We start from the raw sequence: 25,408 nt of genomic DNA, 5'->3' as shown, positions 1-25,408 counted from the left end.
CCCAAGCCAGTCTCTGTCAGAAAGCAAGCTGCTTTCTTCCCATAGGGGAGATTTCACCCCATCTAGAGATCCCCATATAAGGCAGCAAAAATTAACCCACAAAACTTCCCATTAATTTTTTTCTTTTTTTTCCCTGCCACGTTGCAGCACGTATGGATCAGTGATTCTGGGTTTCTTCTCTCAGGGCATTATTTTACTAAGCTAGCTATTTGCTAGTAATGTAGTAATAACTATAGTAATAACTTCTAACATCTCTCCCCTCAAATGCACACATTTTAAATTACCATATATCAATAAATGCCATCACAGCTTTTCTGTTTATGAAGTCTGGAAGTACAAATTAACAAAATGCTTCCTAAGTCCACCTGAACACAAGGCACCTGTAAGAGAAGCTCTAAACATTACAAATATCAGAATCTGGATACAAAATGTACCCTTTCTAACCATGTGGCTACAAAAGTATTAAACCTTTTCTGCAAATATCCCTATTATTGTGAAACAAAACATTTGCAAGTCCAAGTTCTTATCTCGTAGTTTGGCAAAAGTTTTCCAACATTCTTCTTAGTTTCTTCTCAGGAAATCCCTCCATGGTCCATTTTTAAATGGTCTAAATTAATGGCTTTCTATATAAGAATCACAGAATTATAAAGTAGTTTTGGTTGGAAGGGGCCCTTAAAGGTCATCTAGTCTACCCCCCCTACATTGACCAGACACCCCCAACTAGATCAGGTTGCTCAGATTACAGCCCTTTCAGACAAATTAAAATTGTATTTCACTTAGTTGCTTCAAAAGCAACTTATTTCTCTGTTGCTTTTAACTGATACTAAAAGAAATATTTTTTCCACAGAAAAGGACCAGTACTTTTTAAAATGCCACAAGCTATCCTCAGCAGTCAAACTTCAGACTATTTCTCAACACAGAAAGTTTCATTTTCATTCATATGCCTAAACCACTACTTTGTAAAGAAAAAAAAACCAAATAGGCACTTCCTCTCTACAGTTCCTTCTTTTCTCTTTTTGAAATAAATAAAAGTTGGTCGGTTTTTTTTTAAAAAAAACCAAACAGCAGTAACACTCTCAGTAGCACATCACCAAGACACCTGGAGTCCTTTCCTGGGCTCACAGAGCCCTCAACAAGCTGGCTCAGAGGCACTGCGAGACAGGGAAGCGAATGTGTGCAGTCTGCCACCCTTTGCCCTCCATGGCACAGAAGCTTCATAATTATTTTCTTGATAGCTAATACTCTCACTTGTATGCTTAGTTTACAGGTGTCGTGACAAAGCTTGAATAGCTACAAAGAGTAAGTAAGTTTAAAGAGACTCTGGAGAGGGAGGAGAATAACAGCACAGAACAGCAAAGTACCAAGGGAATGGGAGTGGATAATGTAAACACCACCTCCAAGGGCAATGTCAGGCAAATTCTGTCTTCAGCAGACAATGTGCAAGCCCTGGTGCCTTCAAGACACAGTCATCATGAAAGTGCTTCCTAAGAGGATCATCTTCTGGTTGGAAAGATAGCCTCCACTAAAAACAAACCATGTCATTGCATCTTTGGGACACTATTCTCATTAGCTCCAAAATTATGTAGTGCAGCACATGTAGCACGTACAAAGAGGAGAAAACTAACAGTATCCTTGTCAACTTGCTTTTAACTTGAAATTGAGTCTGGTTGAAAGAGCAAGTTAAACATTAATTTTCTAACAGTAGTCAGCTCTGGGTATCACAAATTGTAACTGTAGTTTCACAATCGTATTTTTCTGCTTCTTTCCCTAGCTGCAACATAAAACTGGATAAACATCAAGTCAGCCAGGAAGTGGAGAACAGCAGAAGTGACTTGATATGAAGATTACAAAAGCAAGGTAGTTTTCTTCTAACCTGTCAGCTTTATTAACTCTGTCAAAAGATCTCATGAAGAACACAAGTAACTTTACAGGAAGATGCAGCATGACAAAACAATATATGCAGTCACAACATATAAACGTGTTTCTTTCAACAGCAGATAACAATTTGAATCAACCAAGCTCACGCCTTTCTTCCAATTCTGAACCTCAGTGTTGTGTAGGATGACATTTACACTGAGCCCCCCTATGAAGTCAAACTACAACCACGCAAGAAAGTGAAGCAAATGTGGAAAGAGCTCACAATTGAAGCAATGAGACCATTAGTACACTAATGGTAACATTCAAGAAGTGCAGAACATTCCCCTCAAAATAAAAAATGTACTTGGTATATTCACACAGAAATGTTGACGATTAGTTAAATATAGGGTGTTCTAGAAATAGACTAAAATGTCTAATTATAGAAGCAAACAGTGACATTCAATCCATCTAAAACCAACTCTTTCCCACAGTTTCCAACCTATGCATCTAGTATTCCTAATCCTAGCAAATTATCTTAACCATAATATCCTTTCCCCCAATACAGAGAGAAATATTTTTTACATGCAAATTTAAGAATTGGAGGTTCTTTCCAGGCTAACAAAACTACTATCAGTTTCACATTCAAGCCTGAACATAGTAGAAGTCACACGTGACCCAAGATGAGTGATCTCTTTAAGGACAAATAAATGACCTGAGCTCGAGCCCTCTGAAGATAGCTGGTTGGTAGTTAAGGCCCAAAGCACATCAAGGTAAGAATGCATAAAGTTTAGACCCTATCTAATGGGATCCTTTCACAAACACTGATGGAGTGGGAAGCTTTGCCACAGGACTGGCCCATATTGAAGAATAAATCGTTTTTATCTCTACACAATTAATCACATCGGATCGGGAAAGTGAAAATGTCTAGAGCCCTTCACATGGCTGCTGCGGACTTATGATAAGAAAAAGACTTTAAACTGCAGTATGTATAGTTTCTGTCAACTAATTTATCTGTGGAGAAACATTTAAGTAAGATTTAAGAAAGCAAATAATCTCTAAAAACACATCAGTGGCATTAAAATGATAAGCACAGTAAATCACTGGCATATGGTAGCAAAGTTTCAGCACTTATGGTGCAGATTGTAACCAAGGCTGGAAAGGTGAACTCCACCTCCTGCCACTCCCGTGCTGAATCACCCCAGCGGGGGAAAGTCCTTGCTCCTCCTCACACACCCAACAAACTCCAGCAAGTTACCAAAACTATCAGTGAAAACAATGAAGTCTACAAGTGAAAGCTGAAAAATTTTTGCTAACACTTGTAAGAAGTGAAAGATGTTTTGGAGATCAAAGCTTCTCCTCTGATACAGAGGGAAATCCTCCATTTTTTCTTAAATAGTCTTTCCTATCAGCTCACCAAACACAGTCCTGCTGTAGTTCCCTCCCTTGGATATGGCTGTGCTGAAAGAGAGAAAAGGGTACTCTTATACACCTCATGTATTTGGGGGTTTTAATACATAAAGTGTCCAAAGACTAACGCACACGACTGAAGTACGAGTTTGCAGCAATACCGAAATATCAGGCTATACCAGGCCAACCACATTCTTCATATCTGGACGTTTACTTCTTTATTTTTCTCATCTAAGTGCCAAGACCATGGACTTGACAATTCTAATATTCAACAAATGAAAAAAGAGCGCATTAGAAAACAGACACTTCCATAAAAGCATGGATTGGAAATAATGCTCAAGCTAACTGCCATCTAAAGATACCATCACTCCCACGGCTCATCTCTCAACAACCACAAACTCAATCCAAACTGAAAGACTCCTGCCTTAGGGTGTGCGAGGAGGAAATACTATTTCTTTATTTTGGGGGGTTTTTTTGGGAGACAAACACAGGCATGCCAATTAAAAAAAAATAACAACGTTTCTCTGTAACTTCAAACCCACTTCTCTGCCTGCTAGAAGATCTGTCCAAGCTGTCATCTCTAAGTCCTGGAGGACTTTCAAATCACTTTTTTCTAGCTCCACCACTGTACTGCAGATGCCTCTGCACAGCAGCAAGAGAGCGCGAACATGGCAGCTTTTGCCTTCAAAGAGGAACTACTTCTCCGTGAAGCCCTGATCAAGAGAAAGTAGCAGCAGCTATTTACCCTTTAGCACACAAAGACGTCTGCCCAAGATAAGCATCTGCAGTTTGAGAGCTGACTTAAAAACTCAAGATTTTAAGGCTGAATGTCACAACAGGGTCCAATGCAGAAGAAAGAAGGGGAGAAAAGAGATAAAGAAAGGGAGGGTCATGTTCTGCCAGTTCCAAGCATGGAACCCTAAGATCTGAAAATAAATGTCATGATGAGAAAAAGAAAGATGCAAATACGTTTAAGAATTTTTCAGGAAAAAACTTCTATCACTAACTCGGAACACTTTTTTCCAAGTGGTTCCTCTGTAGTTTTACCAGTTCCTCTGTGATTTTTCAACGTGAAACAACGCACCAAATACATCTCCCAAACCCTTGCAAAACTTGTCGCTTTTAGAAAGAAAAAAAGGTAAAATTTAAAATAAAAAGATGGTGGAATCACACTGTACTGTAAGATGCAGAAGGCAGATATGGGTGAACACCGGAAAGGCTGAAGACAAGAGACAGCCTCACCCAAAACATGATCATTTACTTCATGGTTGCCTCCCTCTCTACCTCCCCTGCAACCAATCACAGTATTAAGCAAGACTCCATTATACTTCTCAGATACAGGCTCCATACAGTAAATGACCCTGGAAAGTATTCCCCTGTGCACAACAGTTCGAGTGCCCTGTCATTTAATTTTCAGTAAGAAGATATCGAATCTGATTTTTCAAGTGAAAGACTGAAATACAGGGTCCAAAGCTATATACTCAGACAAAACTTTTAAAGAAGAACATTTCTGTTCGACAAAGAAGGTGGAAACACCAATTCTTTTTCAAAATACTGTGCTAGAGTTCAGAAGTACATAATTAGGAGAATAAAGGTGGTTTTCATCCACGGAAAGCTTAAGAAGCAATTTGACACACCGCAATTACCTCCAGGATTTTCTTCTCCCGTTAAAAGTACCACTAAGCCCATTTTATAATTGGTCTGCCATGTACACCATCCCCACTGCTTTCATTTCTTAATCATTTTCAGGAAAAGGTGAGTACCTGCCCACGTAACAACCTAACTCCTATTTTAAGACGACTCCGCGGCGGCTGCCGTTGAACGAGTCTGTTTCGGCAGAAACAGAACCTCAGTGTAAGGTCGCGGGCGCAGAGGGTGATCTGTCTCTGCAATGACAAGCCTGCCATTTTAAAGTCGCTCGGGACCACATCGGGCGAACAGCAGTGGAGCAAAGGTGCTCAAAGCCGCAGCGCTGACAGCCAACACTTAGCCCTAATCGCTCTGTACCGTGCTCTGCTCCAAGCCAACCGGGCCCAGGTAATAGCAGCTTCGGAATAAACAAAATTCGTCTGCTGACCAGTCCGCTGAGCGGCGGCTGGAGGGCTCGGGCCGGCAGCCTGCCTGACACCTCCGCACGCTTCAAAGGCGACAAAACTATAAAACACAGCAGAACTACAAACCAGCTGCCACACTCGTGCAGCACGCTGTTCGGAGCAGCACAGTGGCAGCCGGGGTGCCCTTTGCCCGCAGCAACAGGCTCAGCTTCAGGCAGCTTACCGCGCTGCTGCCCCGAAACGTCCCTTTACTCACGGTCTAGTTTATATTTTGGTTTTTCCCCCCGGTGCTGCGCTTTGCCAGAAGTTCCCTTTTCCCCGCAGTGCTCTTCCGACGGCTGCGGAGCGCTGCCCCGGGCGCGGCCGCACGTCGAGGCGGCAGAGCCGCCGCCAGCAGCCCCGGGTCGCCGCGTCCCCCCCGCCCGACTGTCCCTCCCCGGGGAGCACGTACCGCTCGGCCGCGGGGCCCGCGGCACCGCCCCGGCCTCCCCGCAGCTTCGTGCAGCTAAAATGGCTCCTGTCGAGAGGGGAAGTGGTGCCCGAGCCCCGGCCGGTGACTCACCGCGGGGCCGGGCGGCTCCGCTCGGAACGACACGACACGCCCCGGGCGGCGGCCGGCGCTCCGCCGGGCCCGGCCCGCAGGTGGCGGCGGCCCCGCTGCGCTGCCCGGCCCCGTGCCGGCCGTGGGTGCGGGGAAAAGGGCAGCGCCGCGGCCGGACAGGGGCCGGCGGCGGCCTCGCGACCCGCCTCGGCCCGGCCCGGCCCGGCCCGGCTCCCTCGTGTGCGGAGCGTGCCCAGCGCGGCCGGGCCGTCCCGCCCGGCTGCCTGCCGCTGCCCGCACCTCGGATCCTTACGAAACATCCCACCCGCTCCCCTTCATGAGTAATAATTCAAAGAATCAATTAGGTTGGAAAAGACCTCTGAGATCATCGAGTCCCACCTTTGACCTAATACCACCATGTCAACTAGACCACAGCACTATGTGACACGTCCAGTCTTTCCTTAAAATACCTCCAGGGATGGCGACTCCACCATGGAGTGGCAGCTCATTCCAATATCTAATCACCCTTTCTGTGAAGAAATTCTTCCCTATGTCCAACCTACACCTGCCCTGGAGCAGCTTAAGACTATGTCCTTTACTCTCATTCTAAATTAAATAAACAAACACGTTTCTGTGGAACATTTGGTATTTTATACCAATGTCATCTTGCTCACACCCAAGTGGTTATGCTCTGAAAAAAAACGAAACTCAGGAGGGCCTAAATTGCTCAGGGAATTTCAGTTGGAAAGTGCAGTTCCCAATGGAGCACTGACAGGCAGCCAATGCCAGAGCCAAGGTTCTCAGCATCCCCAGTAAATTTCTGATATGCTTTTCACGTTCTTTAAACAAACCCCTGTGCCTAATAAACAATACCCTGAAAGCCACCCAGCCCACAGCAGTGTAAAGGCTTGGGATGGGCTCTGCATACACACGGGGCACTCCAAAAGGCCTGACGGACATGTAATCTTAAAAACATGGTGAAGAGGGTAAGGACAGAGTTACTTCCACCTTGTTTTGTGGCATGGGTAAGTGCACACTCTGTTTGCAGGTGGCATGTGCACTGGTTTTCCACAAATTCCCAGAAGGGCAGAGTCCAAAGCAGCATGCCAGCTGTAAGGGAAGGCATGGCACAAGGACCCAAGCACATGCATCAGACGAGAGGGTGTAACTGCAGGTCAAGAAACTGGGAAGCAAGGAAGCAGCAGAGGCAACCTTCCAATGAGCAGGGAAGACCTGAGTAAAAGCCTGAAACTACTTCAAGCAAACACACTGAAATAAATCGAATATGCTTAAGCGCAGCTATCATTAACGCTCCCAGTAATAATTAAACAGTAGTCCCACAAGTAATGTGCTGAGCAAAACTCACTGTTTTATGGACATTAAACATAGCCAGTAGTTGGAGATATTAATTATCAAGAAGAAAGTTTCGGGGTTACTTTCAAGTAATTTAGTCCCTAAGATACCTGCATGGCACTTTAAGGCAAAATTAGGTCCCAGTTTATTGTTTAAAGAGCAACTACCCACGTACGATTTTATTAGCTGTAGTTTATTATCTTATTTTTGCAGCCTCCTTTAGTGGAAAATCTGGAAAAAGCAGCAGCAGCACATTTTTTATGACTTACTGATTAAAGGTATCAATTACTAAAGTATCTTCACTACAGCTCTTTATCAAAATGTCTTCATTTGTATTTCTCAGGTGAAAAAAAAACACGAGGAGGAAACACTGCATTGTTACTTTAGTCCCTATATATTTTCCCCCTCTTGCAACAGATGTATATTCCTTCTCTCCAACAACTTAAGACTAATCCAATCTTACACCTAAAAGCATTTTTTCTTGTGCTGCAAAACCCTTTGGAAATCATGGGGCGTGGAGGGAAGAAATCTGACCCAGGTGCACAGCAGTTACAAGGAACTGTAACATTGGCACAGGGAGAGTGCCATTTTAATTATTAAAGGAAGTCTAATAGTTATGTTTTAGAGGGGAAAGAAACAACACAGTCTTATCCAGGCAATCGACTAAATTGAAAAATCATTTAGTAGAGATGTATGAGCACAAGCTATGAAAACATTTTGCTGTTTCTAAGCTAAATATGGAAGCCATATTTTCTTAAAAGCATATGTTAAATGTAAACATATTTAGCAAGAGAGAATGCAGGTGGATGTTCATCCCTGGAACTGCATCAGGTTTCTTGATAATTATAATTTTGGCTTGAAGAATAAGTGACCTTGCCCATTGCTGGGATGAGTATTTCCACAAAACTTAGATCACTGCTTGCCCAAAAGACATAGCTAGACACTGACCAACAGCACAGCTTAAGCCAATTTAAACAGCTTTAGCCCTCTACTCCATCCCAGCCTCATATTCCTCACACTGAGCTACTCCCCTCACTGTTTCCCAGAGCAAATATTTGTGCAGCCGAGCAGCGTGGCAGAGAGTAAAACCCAGCAGCAGAAAAGTTAAGACTGGACAAATAAATAAATAATACATACTACAATTTTCACATTTTCAATGGCTCCAGCTCCCAGAGAAATACATGCCAAATCATACCCCAAGGGGAGCACTGCAGCCAAGCAGGCTTGGGGTAGCAGAGATCTGGATGTAGCTCTCACTTCTGCTGGCCTCAAGCATGACACCAGGCAAGCTGCTTCTCTTTTTACACCCTGGTTTGGTAATCACTGCCTTCCTTTGTAACTGGCTTTGAAACCTATAGGTCTGCAAGGATGGGATGGGATGGGATGGGATGGGGTGGGACTGGATGCATCACCAGGAGGCACAGGAGCCAACTACAGCAGCACTCTTGCACAAGGGGCAGCATGAGACTCTGAAGCCATGTGAGGACAGACCAGAATGATGTGCACTGGAGGTTTCCTGCCCCATGTGAAAGACATACATTTTAGTCTCATAAAAACAAGCCAAGAGGGAGGTTTGTGACTGTGCTCAGCTTTCACTTTTGGATGGGCGGTGGGGAGGAGAAAATATTGGTTTGTATTGAAGGGAACAGAAAAATTAAATTTAAAAGCTCCTTGGTTTTTATTTTTCTGTTATATTCTATACAAGTTCACAACATGAGAAGCCCTACCAAGCCCCTGATTATGTGAAACCCCATGGTACCATTCCTAAAGCAGCTTGAGATGCTGTTAACTCCTTTCCAGTATTGCAAGAGGAGATCTCACCACCCTGCTCTCAAGTCAGGCTCATACAATCAACTTGCACAGGCTTGGGACCTCATCAAAGTCTGCCTCAAGACTGGATAAAAATCTGATTTAAGGAACTTCTGGTTTGCATTTGTTTTTGTAGGATCCCAGTATCTCAAGCTTTGCAAAATATTTAATCTCAGGCATCCCTGTAGGAAGGAAATTCTAATAATCCCATTCACAAGCATGGCAGGAAAGAACACCTGAGCAATGGACACACAAAATCACACTGTTTGTGTGTGGAAGGACAACACTTGAACCAGCCTTCACCCAAGTCACCAAGAAACACCAGTAGCAATGCTACCACATTTTAATATCATAAATATAATATACATCTATCACAGTGTTACTGTCCTGGTATTTTGGGTTTGTGGACCAGCTCCTCCCGCTGTGGTAGGTGCCACATAAAACACAGAGGAACACTATTGTGGGTTTCTAATGCTGCCAGATGCATAATGACCTAAACATTTAGACATGAAGAAATCACATCAGGAAATTATAAGGTAACTTACTCCTATCCCCAAGGGAAGCCTCTGCTAGGACATTAGGTACAGAAAAATTCTTGTAACTGTGTTATTTAACAACTTAATCACGAATTCAGACCATACACTTCTGAAATTTTTAAGACAACTGTTTCCCATCTACAGATTTACATTTCCAGAGATTTTGATAAAAAAGTATCTCAAAGAAGAAATTTAGAACTCAGGGTTCTAGGTACCTGGAGTGCAGCCCATGCAGCTATCAGTTCTTAATTTGCAATTTAAAAGTATGGTTCATTGTTGTTTTAGTGCATGCTGAGTATAGGCTGAAAGTAGAGCACAATGATTTGAGAGAAAGCAGTCTACTTTTTCACTGTGCTGGTCTTCTCAACTTGAGTTCAATTGTAGGAAAGGAAAGGTGGTAGCAAACAAAGTGCATATGAAAAGATCACTACACTTACCAAAAGTTGAGAGGGAAAGTATCCTGGCCATCCTGTGCTTAATTGGAATCCTTCAGATAGTCAATGTCATCTTCTTTCAAATATATAAGGAAGTGTTTCTCAAGTCTGTGGTTGCACAAGCCTTCAGAAATTATGCCTTGGTACCAGAAGGGGCAAAAGAGGTGTCTAAAATTAGATGAATTCACAACCAAGCACGAGGCAACTTTAACCTCATCCATTATATGCTTTGAACCTTGCCTCCACAGTTTCCTAGTGAGGGCAGATTTGGCAAGGTGGCTGCACAGCAACATCCCACGCAGCTAAAACCTCTGACCTTGTACAGCCTTGCACAAACTCTTCTTGGATCATCTCTAAGGTATTCCTAGGTCACATCCCAGTGATGACAAGCCTCCAGGAAAATCTACTTGTATAGTCACTTTTCCTCGCTCTTTCAAGTTCCTTCCTTCCTCCTTTTGTTATAGGTTTGCCTCCCTGAGAAGTAATGCTCCTTGGTATTTCTGAGAATGGTTTAACATGTGGGTATATTCTCCTTTCTACTGACAAGCAACTTTTACAGGGAAAGAACTGCAAAAATCCAGGTAGTAGATACAGCTCTGACACAGGATAATCTCTGATTTACTCTCATCCAGAAGCTGCAGGCTCCAGCTCCTCTCTGACGCTTCTCTGCCAACCCCAACCACACTTTTTCCATCCTCTCCTTGCACCAGTTCTGGTCCATGTGGTACCTGTTAAACCTTCCACTGATCTTATTGCATTAATTAAATTAAATGCATTACTGTGGCAGAAAGCTGACTGGGGTGGGTGGGAAACACTGGCTGCTCTTGAACCAGCTCAGACTGTGATGAGCACTGCCAGCAAAGGACATGGGACCTTCCTCTGTGGGTGGTAGTGAACTAGTAGTCTGGGCCACCACTCAGGTAAATTTTCACCCTAAGACTTACATGATTGCACAATAGTCACAAAAAAAAAAAAAAAGGCACATTACTTGGGTGATGCTTCAGGCAGAGAGGAAGGACAGGGGTGCTGCTTAACCCACAGCTTTCAGATCTGAGCTAGCTCTTGTTCTGCCCTCCCTCTGCAAGCTACTTCCCCATTTATTTTGGAAAGTGCACTGGAAGTCACTTAATATCCTATAAATACCCCTGCCAGTAGGTATGACAGAAGTCACACTGATAAACCCACAGCTCTAAGGCAAGTCATGCAAAGAAATTAAAATAAAGACAGGACAAATTTCTATCCTATATTTCTTCTCTCAGTAAGCTTTAGACTGCACAAAAATCATGAAACAAAAATAATTAACGATGATCTGAAAATATTTGCAAAATACATGCAACGTTACTCATTTTTCTCAGATGACAGACAGGAGAAATCATCATGCCTCACTCAATCTTATCATTAACCACAGTCAGACAGGTAGCTAAAACTCCTGTATCCTGAAATCCAACTCACTAATAATTTGCTACTCTCCAGTTCTTCATTCAGAGTCACTAAACTGGCCAACAAAAAGGCCAACATTCCTTACATCTTGGACTGTCATTTCTAGACTCTGTTGTAGCATGGACCCTACAACAAATAAAGCGACTAATCAGAAGGAAATGAACAGAGAAATTTATTGTATACCAGCACATGGATAACTCTATCTGAATTTATTTTTTTAATCTAGAAGACCTTAATGCTTGAAAAGGCAGAAACCATTTCTGAAACAAGGCAAAAGATAGTATTGCTCTAATTAAGGTCCAAGTATAGCTTTGCACTGTAAAGGCAACACTGTTTTATGTACAGAACACTTCACTATAACATACTTGCAACAAAACAAAGCTAATATGAACACATTTTTATATGGTAATACTTACTGAACATCCCAAGAGAACCAGTAAGGGCATAGCAATATCATGTTTTTATCCCAAATTCTCATGCGGTACATGTGCCAGCCCTGAAAATTCCTTTAAAATCATATACAATAATATACAAGGCTATGCAAGCCTGACTGCAGTACGATTACTCTAGATCCTTAACTTTACAAAGGAAATGATTGCTTGGGTGTACAGCTGGTTTGAAAGACAAGTATTAGGTTGCCTATCTATTTCTACAGATTTGCACTGAAAAAAAAGCTTTTAAGAATATACAGATTTCCCACTATTGTGCAAGAAAGACACAAAGGTGAGGGGATACAAGGCATGAAGTAAAATTGATAAATACTGCTAAAATTCAAAAACACATGAAAGAAAGAAAAGTTTAGATTTTCCAAGAGTAAGAAACAATCTTTCCATAAAGAAAGTCAGTTTTGATTCTTGAAGCAGAACGGCGTTGAACATAATCCCACAAGCTTCAGATCCCCCACTAGTATACTCCTTCTGTGTATAGCTGTGTTGCATTAACAGGATGGTTTTATTTGCTCTGGAGTCCTTGCAAGGATAGTTTTTAAGAATAAAAGCTCAATTTGAAACTATTAGAGGTGTTACTACACCAGTAGTCATAAATTTAGCCTTTGCTCTTTTCCTTTCTTACACACATACACACAGAAAAATCCAGAACTATTTGTAAATATGTTGTTCTGTGGTTTTTCTTTTTGATGTCAGAACGTTGTAATCCCCAATATAAGACAAAAAAAAATCAGGCATATGAATGAAGATAAATATATACCAAGTGAAACTATGTTGTAAATACACCCAGAAGGAAGATAAAACCAAGTATTGGGTGGCTTTTATATAGTCAGTGGTTTCTTAACTGGGACACTTTTTAGCTGACCGAAGAAGCCTCATTAAAAAGCTATAACTGTATTTTTTCCTCTTCTCATTTTGTGAGTCACTCATTACATTTTTAGATGTTGCAACACATTCATGAATAATAAACAGATACTGGGAAGAAGAAAGAAAAAAAACCAACAGTGTTCACACTGGATTTTTTAATATCTGTATTTATCAGTATAAAAATCAAGAATGAAGCTGAGATTTGTAGAAGTTTCTATGCAAGAAATGCTATTAATCACAGACAAAGTATTTGGTACACCCAGAGACAAGCACACAGACACGCCAAAGTTAGAGCACGGTGGTGTTAGTGTTGCTGTTATTGTTTGGCCTTTATACTGAGCGAGAGGAGAGGGAAGGGGGGAGGGATCATAATGTTCCCCATCAAACCCTCTCCTGAGAGAGAACAGCCAGGCACCGCCCTTAGCTAGACAGTTCTGGACCCAAAGCTGCACTTCTGCAGCTGCCTCTTTCTTTTTTTTTTTTTTTTTTAAATACTTTTCTTTTAAAGACTAGAGGGTTAGGTTGCGGAGGCTGCGCAGTCCCGGAAAGTCAGCCATGCTACAGGAAATTATTGTTGATATCTTAAAGAAGTACCAGGGAATTATTTATTCACATTTGTGTTTTAGACAATAACAAAAAGAGCTTCCAGTATTTGCACTTGTTGGTGTGGTTGCTGCAAGGTTTTCCACTGCTCCAGTCAGATGAAAAACTGTTTGCTTCTATTCCCACTTTTGTTATCCTTTCCATCCTACCACCCTATGCAGGCCACACTGGCTACCTCACACACTTGTGCTGACTCCCTATAATGGTTGCAGACCAAATACATGGAATTAAAGGAAATCCAGATAAACATCGTTTTTAGAAAAATGTTGAGCTAGAGTTCCACAAATATTTTAGATGCTTACAAGAATGCAACAGGGTATTTTTCTGCACTACTCAGGATGTGAACACAAAGAGAAGGAAAGCATGTTTATTACTGCTCTTCCAGTTGCTCTAATTAATGGAAAAAGATAAAAGTGGTAATTTGAAGAGGCAGGAGAAAGAAAATAAATTGTGCAAAAAAGTAAGCTCATCTGAACGAATCAATTTTTCATTGCAACTCACTCAGGTAAAGACCTGGCTATTAAAGAACAGTTAGCTAGAAACACAACCCGGTTACTTGCTTGTTCAGGAAATAATACTTTAAGTAACAGGCTTACCTATCCAAATACATGCTACATTAACCAATTGGTGAATACATAAATCATGGAGAAGAGAGAAAAAATAAAAACCATAGGACACAAAAAGGAGGGGTATTGGGGAGGTTGGCACTGCAGGGAAGGTGAACTGGCTGCTGGAAGGCCAACATTTTGATCTCTCAGCCACATTTTGAGTCGCAAAAACAGCAGCTTCCATCTCTATGCTCATCTTCAGCCAGACAAGCAGTCCTACCAGCAAATCCTGTAAGATTAAAATACTGTGGGTCACTCCAAGAAACCAACCCATCACCTCTGCTATTGTCACTTGCCCATAAAAGTGAGGTACAGTAGTCAAACATATCCTAGAAGATTTCACTGAACGCAGGCAAGGAAGTTTGGTTCCAGAGAATTGGTGCTACTGTGATGTGTTCTCCAAAAGCCTCTTGGGAATCATCTTTCTTGGTTTTGTGGTTTAGGTAGCCCAAAACCAAAACTGGGAACCAGAGGCTAAGAAAACAAGAAGACGTTATGGCAGGCAGGGTTTCACAGATGTGATTTTCCTCCTGCTTTCTAAGAGGTCATTCTGTTATTAATGGAAGGAGCTCTATTATCCTCAAGTAACCTGTCATGGAGACTCCATTCAAAGTACTATATTATGTTTATTATTTCAGTCTAATATTGTCCATTTAGCATTTCATTATAAATGTTTAACCCTATAATCAATTTTGTCCTGCATATACTGAGGGTCCATCAGCTTTAAAAATATGTGTGCTCTGGAAAACATCCCACTGCAGTAGACTGATTTCATATCCCTCTACCATCAAGGGACAGATAACTAATTTGAGGAAGTGCTCACATTCTAGGATGGCAGCCTAAATTCAGAGTATTTCATCCACTGCTTCTCTGTAACTAATTTTATTTCTTGAACTTTTCCTTTTAATGCTCCCCCATTTTAGCAAGATGCATTAGAAATGTTTTCCAGCTTTGCATATCAGACAAAAATATACCACTTGTGACTGTGGTCACAGAAGCCTTCCTGTGTGAGTAACTGAAGAGTAACATCAAACTAATTTAATTTCAGTATTCAGAATAACAATAATTAAAACAACTTTCCTTAAGACAGCAGTCAATGAGCTCACTCAGGAAGGGGGCAGAGTAAAGAAAATTACTTTTTTGGGTTTTTTCCATTAATTGTCCTCATCCTCGGGCCTGTTGGTTTTAGGATATGATCCCTTGCTGCTTTGCACAAGCTAGGAGCAGCTTACTCCCTGCTACTCTGTTTTATGAGAAAATGGAACTCCTCTGCCCTAAACAAGCACCATTTAATTCTTTTATTGCTAGTCCTTACTTGCATGCAGCAGGCTGTTGCTTCCCCAGAAGATCCCAAATAATCTACCCAAGGTATCCAGGTGATTATAACAGGGTTAGATACATTATTTCTACTTACTTTCTGAAAATATACTACTTTTCCCTTAAAATACTAAAATATAATAAATTTCCCCTTTCTAGTCAAGTATATTACATTATCCAGTGAATGTTTTCAAAGCTACACAAGTATATCATTTGTGCACCATTGGGGCAAAAGTCAGATCTGGAGGAATAGGAATTTTGCAGCAAAATTACACAACACATTGAAAAAATTCAGTTGTAGCATTAAATGCTACAAAAACTAGCAACACCAGATAGCAAACAAGAAAAATGCTACTTGCATCATCAGAAAATGCACATTCACACTTTTGTTGAAATGGCAGCTGGATACTATGCAGGGAGAAAACAGAGGAGAGAACACCACGCTTTGGGTACAAATCATCAGGTACAATGCCCAAGGAACAATTCACATTTATAGGCAGAAAAGAGCAGGCTGAAGATCTGATCTGAAGATCTGCAAGCCAGAGTTAATACAGCACAGAAGTGTTAACCTACACTGACAAAACAAAACAGAGGAATGGGGAAAACAGCATATAATTATTCAGTAGTTGTGTTGACACTCTTTAATTTTAAAACCACTGCCCCTTGTCCTGCCACTGTCTGCCCACACAAAAAGTCCCTCTCATTTTTATAAGCCCCCTTAAGGTACTGGGAAGCCATGATAAGATCTCCTTGGAGCTTTCTCTTCTCCCAGCTCTCTCAGCCTGTCTTCGTAGGAGAGGTGCCTCAGCCCCTCTGATCTTTTTTGTGACCCTCCTCTGGACCTGCTCTAACAGGTCCATGTCTTTCTTTTGCTGAGGACCCCAGAGCTGGATGCAGCACTCCAGGTGGGATCTTGCACAGAGGGGAAGAATCACCTACTCTGAACACTTGTTCATACACACAATTTCTTGCACTGAGCAGAGCAGAAATACACTTCTGCTAGCTGTGCTTGCACAAGACCCGAGAAGATGACTACTCGTCATCCATTTATTTTCACTTTTATTAAACACCCAAAGACCTGAAATCCTCTGGAAAAAAAAGTCACTGCTGAGATAAAATAGAGCTGGTGGCAGGGAGCTAATTCATATACTCTTTTTTTCCCACGTCCCTGATGGGGCCTTATTGCCTCACTTTCCCCATAACTTTCTGCTCGGATCTGATCACTGGCACCAACGCCCAGCTAACAACAGCATGTGACTCCCCACAGAGTTGCTCAGGGCTTTCTGTACCTTCTTCCTTATTTGTAAAGCACAACAAAGTAAGCCCAGACTTAAAGGAACTGTCTAAAAGGAATTGGAAGATCTTGAGTTCTTGGTCACATCCAACTGGAAAAGCTCTAGTGCTTCACTGATGGGCTACTGTTCACTTAGAAAATCTGATCATTAATTAGGTGAAAAAACTGCCTGTCGACAATTTTTGCTCCTCATCTCCTCAAAACACAATGTTCAAAGAACAAGGCAAAAAAATTTAAGTTGTGAATACAGATAACTGCTCTTCAATGTTATTTGGTAGCAGCGTTCAGATTTCAGTCCACTGGTAGCAGCATCGGATTTGAGTCCATTTTCCTCACATTTAGTAAAATGTAACATTTTGTTTTTAAAAAGGTCACAAAAAAATCCTTCACTAAACAAATGTCCACTAAGTTGGATGAGAGAAATGCAAATTTCTCACGACGGGTAATGAATTAAACTCAACATTCTGCTGTAGGTACTAACTCACTCCCTTCCCAAAAGAGCAAAATAATGATAAAAGTATCATTAAAGTAAATTTAATCTTAAAGACATGAAAACTATTTAACATAACAGATATGTCCTGGAAAAATTTCACAAAAGGTCATTTGCAAAGAATATAAAAGTATATTTCTGTCTCTCACCATCATAGCTGTAGTATATTTATGGTCAAAAGCCAGTTCGCTCATTCATTAAAATATTACAGCTGTAATGGTTGTAATGGTAACAGTTGAAAGCTGAAATTGAAAAATTCTTCATAATACTTTTACAAATCCTAAAGACCAAATCTGTTAACCCATAAAATTAATTCAACTAGGAAAACCTAAAAAAACCATTTAGGTTTGTTTTGGGTGGCTCAAGATGAAGATTTCACTTGAAAAGTCATCCAATGAAAGACAGATGCACAGAGCACATGGATATGCAAATATGTAAGAAAAGAGCTCAGCACAACCACAGAGGAGGTAAGCAGGTGCTGGGGGACCTGTTCTCTGCACAAAATTACGTGGTGGTATAATTTCCCTCTACAAGAAGGAAACATAAAAGTAAAATGCTGTCACAAGTCTGCCAGCACAAGGCTGGAGAAAGCCTTACAGTTCCATAGATCCCAGACACATCTCATTTCTAACATCTCCACTAACACATCAATAATTTCCTCAACCCTTCCCCCAGCAGCTTCTCGGTTCAGTCACCAGAACCTGCCACAGCTTTGCCACCTATGCTCCTCAGTCCATTTTGAGGGAAATAAATCTATTATTTTAACCAGGTAAGGTAAACAAAATAATTTTGGCAGAAACAGAAGGGTTCCTGTGTTCAGCTGGCAGGTTGAGGGGCAGTAAATGCAAGCAGAAGAGGAATGACAAGCTGCTGGGGAGCAAGTGATGAAGAAGACAGCAACCATCACAGCTATGGACTATGCTCTAGAGATTCATTGTTCCTTAGACAACACATTACTATTACAAAATAATTGGATGTTGGATTCAAAAACAAGAAGGCTGGATCAGTCAGTATTCCTACAGCAGTACACGAACACTAACTACTGTCACCATCCTTTTCTGACTAGTCTCGCTGTCCTCTTAGCCACAATACCACTTGTCCTGTCATTTATCTTAAAAAATAGCAAATCCCATGACACAGGGTAGCATAACCTACTCAACTCTTCAGCAGTTTAAAGTGGTGACAAAGTCCGCTCTTTCAGTTTCCCTCAAAACAAACATATCTGCTGTAATTCTCTTGATAAATCATGTCAGACCTTGAAAACAACAGACTCTGAGATTTCTCCTTGAACTTCTCCTCTTAACAAAATTAAACAGCACAGAACAGATGCCAGGATGCATTCCACCCTTGCCCAAAAAAGGTCTCTGAAGGTCTGCAACAAGTTGCAGAATCCTACAACTTTCCACCAGCAGTTCCACTGCTCCACCACCAGCTCACGCCCTTCCCCAAAGAGCCCAAACACACCCCAAAAGCAATTAAATTAATTCTGGGGAATGGCAAAATTACATCTTCAGTGGCCACAGATGTGCTGGATTAGGGACCACGTGGAAAGTTTGTACGTACACAGCAGGTACAGAGTAATACACTCAATAAAAACACCTAACTCTTGACTATCCTGACTATAGTTACATTTGGCAGCGGTGAAGGAGAAACCAAACCTGACAAACATAACAGTCTTACTACTATTTCCAGCCTTTGTTAATTTGGTTGTCTGGGTGCATAACTGTCACACACACACAAGCACACACACACACACACACACAATTTGTGCTATTAAGCATACAAACAGTAAGCAATATAGCTCAACCATTTAATAGTATTATGTTCAAATTTGATATGCCCCTAAAAGGGATGTTAACCACTTAACAATGCTGAAAACTTTAATCTCAGCCTCAAACATTGTTTCACCTCACAGCCAGGAAGGGATTCAAACTCACTAAATATTACAAACACAGTAAAATGTCACAAAGTGGCAAACTATAACTCATGACTGCAAACCAAGTTTTATTCAACTACTGAAACATCAAAATAGAATTCAAAAGTTACTGTTGGTTCTTTGATTTTGCCGCTTTTTGAGAAGAAATTTATTAAATAATCTAACTAGAGCCCTTAAAAACTGAAAAGATCCAATCTGATTTGTACTTCGTTATCAAGTTGGATCCTGTATGTCCTCAAAATCAATAGTGCATTATCATTAACTCCAATGCATGTAGCAACAGGCATATGGGCCAAACCCTTGAAGGCTGTACTGTCTTTATTTTCTCAAACATGCACATCTCAGTAGGGCAGATGAGGAAAGTGTATTTAAAAATCATGTTTGAGAGCGGTGCTTTAGTGCTTATGTATTTCCAAGTCAGTAGAAACACTCATATTTTCAAGATCCTGATTTACAAGAACTTGGTCTCAACTTCCAGTTTTCCTCAACAAGAAAACTTACAGTAAACTCATCTTATATAAAAAATGCAATTCGTTACCTTAAAACATTCCTAGGACATTTTAAAGTGTGAATCAAAAAGCCAAATCAAAACCACTGTGTGAAATACTGAACATCAGAATTTTGATCCTATTTACCCTAGAGTAGGTGCAATAAAATAAATTTTCTACAGAAAGAAATACTTCTACATTTAGAGGATATTTGTTCTAGTTCAGCTGCCAAGGGAAAAAATGTGTCTGTTTGTTATATTAAAAAGAATGAACTATGGAATTATAAAACATCATCTCATAGCCATCTAGGCTGAAGTGCAATTCCCAGGCCAAATTAAACCTTCAGCTTTACTGTGAAGCTGCCTGAAAAGGAGAATTGCAGGTAATGCTTCAACTTGATTCAAGCAGTCAGTCATGTTTCAGGTTACAAAATGATTTCACCATCATAACTTTTGTTTTAGTGACTGCCGGGGGTACTAAGCTGCCAAGTCATACACACACATTCTGTCTCTGTCCGCTTGTACAGGAGATCTGGCAGCAGGAGGGGCGTGCCTGAAGGACAGAGAGGTGGTTAAGGGGAGAGCACTGAGCAGCTGACCTCTGAACAGTGAGTAACATCCTTGCCTGTTTAATGGCGGGGAAATTTTTTTCAGCCCTGAATATAACTGTCAGCATCCTGAACAAAGAAAGATGAAACACCAACCTGGGAATACGAGGGGACTCTGTAAATGAGGATCAGATATTCTGTCTCCAGCTGCCACCAGATGTTGAAGCTCTGGAGGAAAGTACACAATAATTAATCATAATCCCAGAAGTCAAATTAGGCACCAAGAAAAAATGGTCCTCCTGACCCAAGAGAAAACCATTCAGGTTCTGAAGCATGATATTTTATTCTAATTTTGCCAAAGTAGCAACACGTGCTACAATACACAGAAGGCACTGCAAATAATCTTGGGTTTTCAATCTAGGGAAGAATGCAGGTAAATGGAGTACAGTTCTTCCCCTTTCCAAACACACTAGAAATGTCCTCCACCAAAGCAAGCCAAAGCACATCTTCGAGAAGAAAACCCCATCTCACTTTAAACACTCCCAGCAACAGCAAATCCACTACAATGCTTTACTGCCCTCATGGCTACTTATTATTTCAAGGTACAACATACCTAACTTCATCTCTCAGACACTGGATGGTCAAGTAAATATCATGTATTTTCCTTACACAAGCATATGATATATACAGGCATCATTTCCTCTCTCAGATGTACAATCTAAAATTGTGAAGACTGGTCTCCAAACCCTGGATCACTTTTGTCACTTTACTCTTACTAATATTTCACATCCTTCCTCACGTGAGAGCAGCAAAACCAGATATGGAATTCCTGTGATCTTACTAATGCCACGTACTTTTCTACTTCTGTGCAATATTTATATTGCTGTACAGCCAAGGGCTACACTGCAGTTGCAAAACTGCAATGAAAATTCCTGTTGAGATGATTGTCCGCACAAATTCTTAAATCTTTTAAATTACCAGTTTGAAGACAGTCGACTATCCTGCTGGTGTAACCACAGTCCTGGTTCCTTTGTATGTGGCTGCATGAAAAATGCCTTCTGATGGATACTGAACATTTAAAAAAATTATTTGGAGTACAGCATGCTAATAACTCGCTCCGTATGTGCACAAACCTGTATGTAATGTACTGGTAACAATGTGGTATCATCACAAAAGCTGTGAATATATTGATATTAACCAGCCTCACACCAAGATCCAGCCCCTGGGGAACCCTACAAGAAACAGCTGCACTCCCATAGAAAAAAGGCACGCCTCAGTTCTTCTCTAAACTAAGAAGGATTTATGAAGCAACTTTGCCAATGTTTGTGGTATTTATTCCACAGTGACTCCATGGCACTGTTTTAAACTCACACTTCACTGCAGATTTAATAGATATATCAGGGACACAATATAGGGTGAGTCTGCTACAATAGAACAGTTGATGAATAGCTTAGGAATTTGGGAGATGTGGTTTTTTACAATTCAAAACACTGGGAAGCAACTTGCTCTAGTTCTATTGTAAACTGGTCTTTAACAATCACTAAGTCATTTTGAAAGATTCAGAATGAGTAAGCCCTGGCTTGTCATTTATTTCAGAGGCGCCATTTTAAAGTTTTTAATTTTTCAGCCCGGAAAACAACAATGAATAATGTGAATAAGGGAAGGCATTCATACCATTAACCAAAGAGGTTTAGGTTCCATTCTCTAATTAAAAAAAAAAAAAAAAAAAAAAAAAATCAGAATCAACTGGCTGACAGTTAGTGGATCAGGTAACCTATCAAATAATATCGTAATTCAGCACTGTATTTCCATGTACATAAACATATACACAGTATTGATGAAGCTTGTAGCATCGCCTGTTAGGCAGCTGCTGAACACTTCCAATGCAATATGCTGCTTCCAGCTGCTTGTAACTTGGCCAGACTTTGACTGTTTGGGTTGAAATTTTCCAAGCTGAATGTCTGCCTCAGGCTAAATTTTGTTCCATGTGCTGTAAAGGTTACCTCTGAGTGAGGGGTGCAGAAAGAGGCAGACTGTGATTACAAGAACTCAGCTGAAACACTTGAGCTGTTTTCAGAACAAGAACAGGGAAAATGCTATCTGTTCAATGTATCTCTGGCAAACTTTAAAGGCTGTAGCACCTTTCCAGTTCCTGGTGACAGATCTGAAATCTGACATGAGGAGTGGGGCCCATATATTGCTGCCCCCATGAAAAGTCCACCTGCATTTGGTCAAACATATAAAGACAAATTGCACTGTGTGCATTTTCAGTAGGTGTTTGCTAGGCCATGTTCACATTCTTCTCAAATCCTCACGCTGATCAGAAAACGTAGGCCTTCCCCACAGCCATAAGCAACTTCTCCCCCAGAGCTGGTGCAGGACAAGGCTGCAGCTGGAAGGGAAGAGCAGGAGGCTCCAGGCTTTCCACATCAGGGCTGGTGGAGGCCACAATAGCACCAGGTACTTGAGACATGAGCAAGTACAGCAACACAGAGCACAGCCACGACCTATCACCACTGGTTATTCTCATCAGAGTCCTGGGTGTTACACTAGAAATCCAGCTGACAAAGGGTGGTGACACACGCACACTACCCTAAGCTGCCTATCTGCTTTTTGGCACTTTTCCTAAGGGAAAGAAAACCTAGGAAATTACAGAACGCAGTATTAAAAATGTGACAAAGACAGGAGAATTTGGGAATTATTAGAATTAAGTGGTCTATGGTAACTAAAAATGTCTCCTAGTGCTAATACGCACGGAGATCAATCTCTAATTGCAACTGACCTGGTCACATTTTTTTCCCCACTGAAGCTTTGTGATAATTAACAGACAAATTCCTCTTTTTGCCCTTGTTCTCTAGAGCATCACCACACATTTTAAATCCCAGAGGAAATTATTTCTTCTCTCTCAGGTTCTTTTATGGTTCTCATAACTCCAATGATCTGTAAGATAAAGGATACTGCTATCCATGTTTTTTTAATATGGGAAATTAAGATACGAAAAGATTAAAGCGAAAAGTTACAGACATGGAGCGAGCAATTCTGACACTCAAAACTTGTATTTTAAACACACTTAGACCTACAAACATCTTCTATATGTCAAGAGCAAACAACCGCTCACTTCTGTTCCAGATGGATAAGTTCAGCATAACTGTGAAGCAGATCCCAGGGACTTAGGCCAGGCTCCGAGAAAATCCAACAGCATATGGGTGAAAACCTTTATATTGAAATCCTTTGGCAAAGGCAGGGGTGGCAAAATCCAAATCTCCAGCTGTCTCAGGCATGAAGCTGCATCTCCCTCCGCATATAATTGTTTGCCTCGTTCATGTTACCTGTTCTCACTGCTGCCCAGCCAGAGAGCTGCTACACCTTGGAGGTCCACCTCTGGTTCATCACCCAAGCCAGCCAGGAAGGACGTGGTGTATCCCGTCACAACCGACACCATCATCGTGCGCAGGCCCGCGGCAGCCAGATGAGCCTGGCTTTTTTTACAGTTCCTGAGCAAACTTAGCACCGACGGGGTAGGGCTGGGCAGGGCAGGGCGGAGAGGCAGTAAATGTATAGAATAGTGTATAGAGATCAGCGACATCCACTGGGTGGCAGACGTTTCACGTCCAGAGACGTACATATACAGAGGTATACAAACGGAAGCTCCTAAATACTGGGCTTGTTCCCTGTCTCAGAAGCAGCAACTGAACAGGTAGGGTAAAAAAAAATAAATAAATAAAATTAAAAATGCCGCGGAGCAAGGTTAACATATTCTGCCTCCATTTTAACACCAGCTTCTTGTCTTGTCCACAGTGCTGAGGCACTGGAACTGCTCTGCCATTCGAGGGCCAGGGTTGTGCAGACTCATGGTGCCCCACATCCCTTCGGTAGGTGGGTACCCTCATGCAAGGCGACAGGGACCTTGTGAGTCTTCAGTCTCTGCTGCCCTAATTAACGAGTAATGCCTACAAAGGCCAAGCCTCTCAACTCCTCCTCAATTTAACAAACTCGGGGTGGGGGGGAGAGGGAGGAATTGTTTTGGACTAACAGCTGTAAATGTGTCCACGTGTGTAAGCAGCTAAGTTTTAAAGTTCAAAGAAACATAAAAAGCTAGTATTTTCCATGTATTTCCACTTAGCATCTAAACAGAACCATTTCAAAAGTTGCTTAGATGTTTCTGCAGAAGAGGCTGTGAACCAAATTTCAACCCAGTGCATATTTTTATAACCAAGCTGTAAACTACATAAAAACTACACTTATAATGGAAATGCTGACAAATGCATGACTCCTGCAGTCTGACCACAAGCCCTCCTTTAGGAAAAAGCAACGTTACCTCCCCCCCTCCTTTCGCAGGCAGCTCGACAGCAAGCTGGGGTGGAGGATCGTATGCACAGGTACCTCTGCCTTATCCTTGTACGATGGATCGAGGTAACTTCTTACAACCCGTGTTTCCCACATGTTGAATGAGCCACCTCATGTTTTTGCCATAAACAACCGGAGGGCCTCTTACAGCCATGACTCACTCCGCAGGCTTCTCCTCCACCCCTGTGCGTGACTGTAGCAAACAGGCTGCCAGCTGCAGCCGGTGAATTAACAGGACTTTTTTCGCAGAACCGTGGGGAGATCAGTCACACAGGGCGGGGGGCGCGGAGGTGGTGGTGGTGTGGAATACCAGCCCGGGGTGAGTCGTATTTGGGGGGGAAGCAGCAGAGGAGGCGACCCGGGGCCAGTGTCTCGGGGACGCCCGTGCGCGACCGTGTCGTCCCCGTTTCCCCGCCCCGGGACGGCGCCCCTTGGCTCCCCCCCCCGCGGCTGCCCCACGACGGCCGGGAGGGAGGGAGATAAGGCGGGGAGGGAGACAGGCAGAGAGAGAAGGAGGGAGGGGAGGGCGGCGGCGCCGGGGTCAGCGGGGAGAAGGGGGAGGCGAAGCCGTCACGCAGCGACAGCCCGCCCGACACACGCGCCGCCGAACTCCCAGAAAGTTGGCAGGGACGTCCAGCGGGACGGGGTTCCGCCGGCCGCCACACAAGGGCGCGCACCGTCGCCCGGCCGGGGCCCGCCGCCTCCCAAGCCCCTCCGCACCCCATCGCCGCCCCTCTGCTCCCCACACCTCCCATCTCCCGCGGGCACGGCGGGGCAGGGACAGCCCGGTACGGGACGCTGCCTCTGGCAGGGCTCGAACCCATGGCCCGCGGTGGCTCTCCCCGCCGCGGGGGAAGGGTCAGAACCTCCCTGTCCCCCCGAGCGCGGGACTCAGACGGCACTCACCGAGCGGCGGCAGCCCCCGCTCCCTATCCGAGCGGCTCCCGCTGAGCGCTCGCCGCTCCCGGGGTGAGGGAGGAGGAGCGGGCGAGGGCAGGAGGTGGGGAAGGGCGGGGGAGGAGAGCGCGGGTTGA

The 25,408-nt window shown here is 42.6% G+C and overlaps 1 protein-coding gene across 6 annotated transcripts in view; it reads right to left on the bottom strand.

Annotated features, from left to right (window-relative positions):
• Positions 1-25,403, bottom strand: part of ELF1 (E74 like ETS transcription factor 1) — an 82,270-nt gene extending 56,867 nt beyond the window's left edge. Inside the window, exons 1-3 of one of the 6 annotated variants that reach the window (XM_051778716.1) lie at positions 25,281-25,403; positions 20,184-20,255; positions 9,995-10,130 (exon numbers count right to left, since the gene is read on the bottom strand). The gene's annotated coding sequence lies outside the window, so the exon portion shown is untranslated. Of the gene's footprint in view, positions 1-4,910; positions 5,323-5,574; positions 5,682-5,769; positions 6,059-9,994; positions 10,131-20,183; positions 20,256-25,280 lie in introns of those variants that run through there. The other 5 variants (XM_051778714.1, XM_051778719.1, XM_051778715.1 and 2 more) reach the window with 5 other exon arrangements.
• Between the last annotated feature and the right edge of the window lie 5 nt (positions 25,404-25,408).

Source organism: Manacus candei, unplaced genomic scaffold (genome assembly GCF_025592945.1).
Source record: "Manacus candei isolate 608988 ecotype Guabito, Panama unplaced genomic scaffold, ASM2559294v1 h1tg000014l, whole genome shotgun sequence".
Classification (NCBI taxonomy): Eukaryota; Metazoa; Chordata; class Aves; order Passeriformes; family Pipridae; genus Manacus; species Manacus candei.
This window is presented reverse-complemented; position numbering and strand designations above follow the sequence as displayed.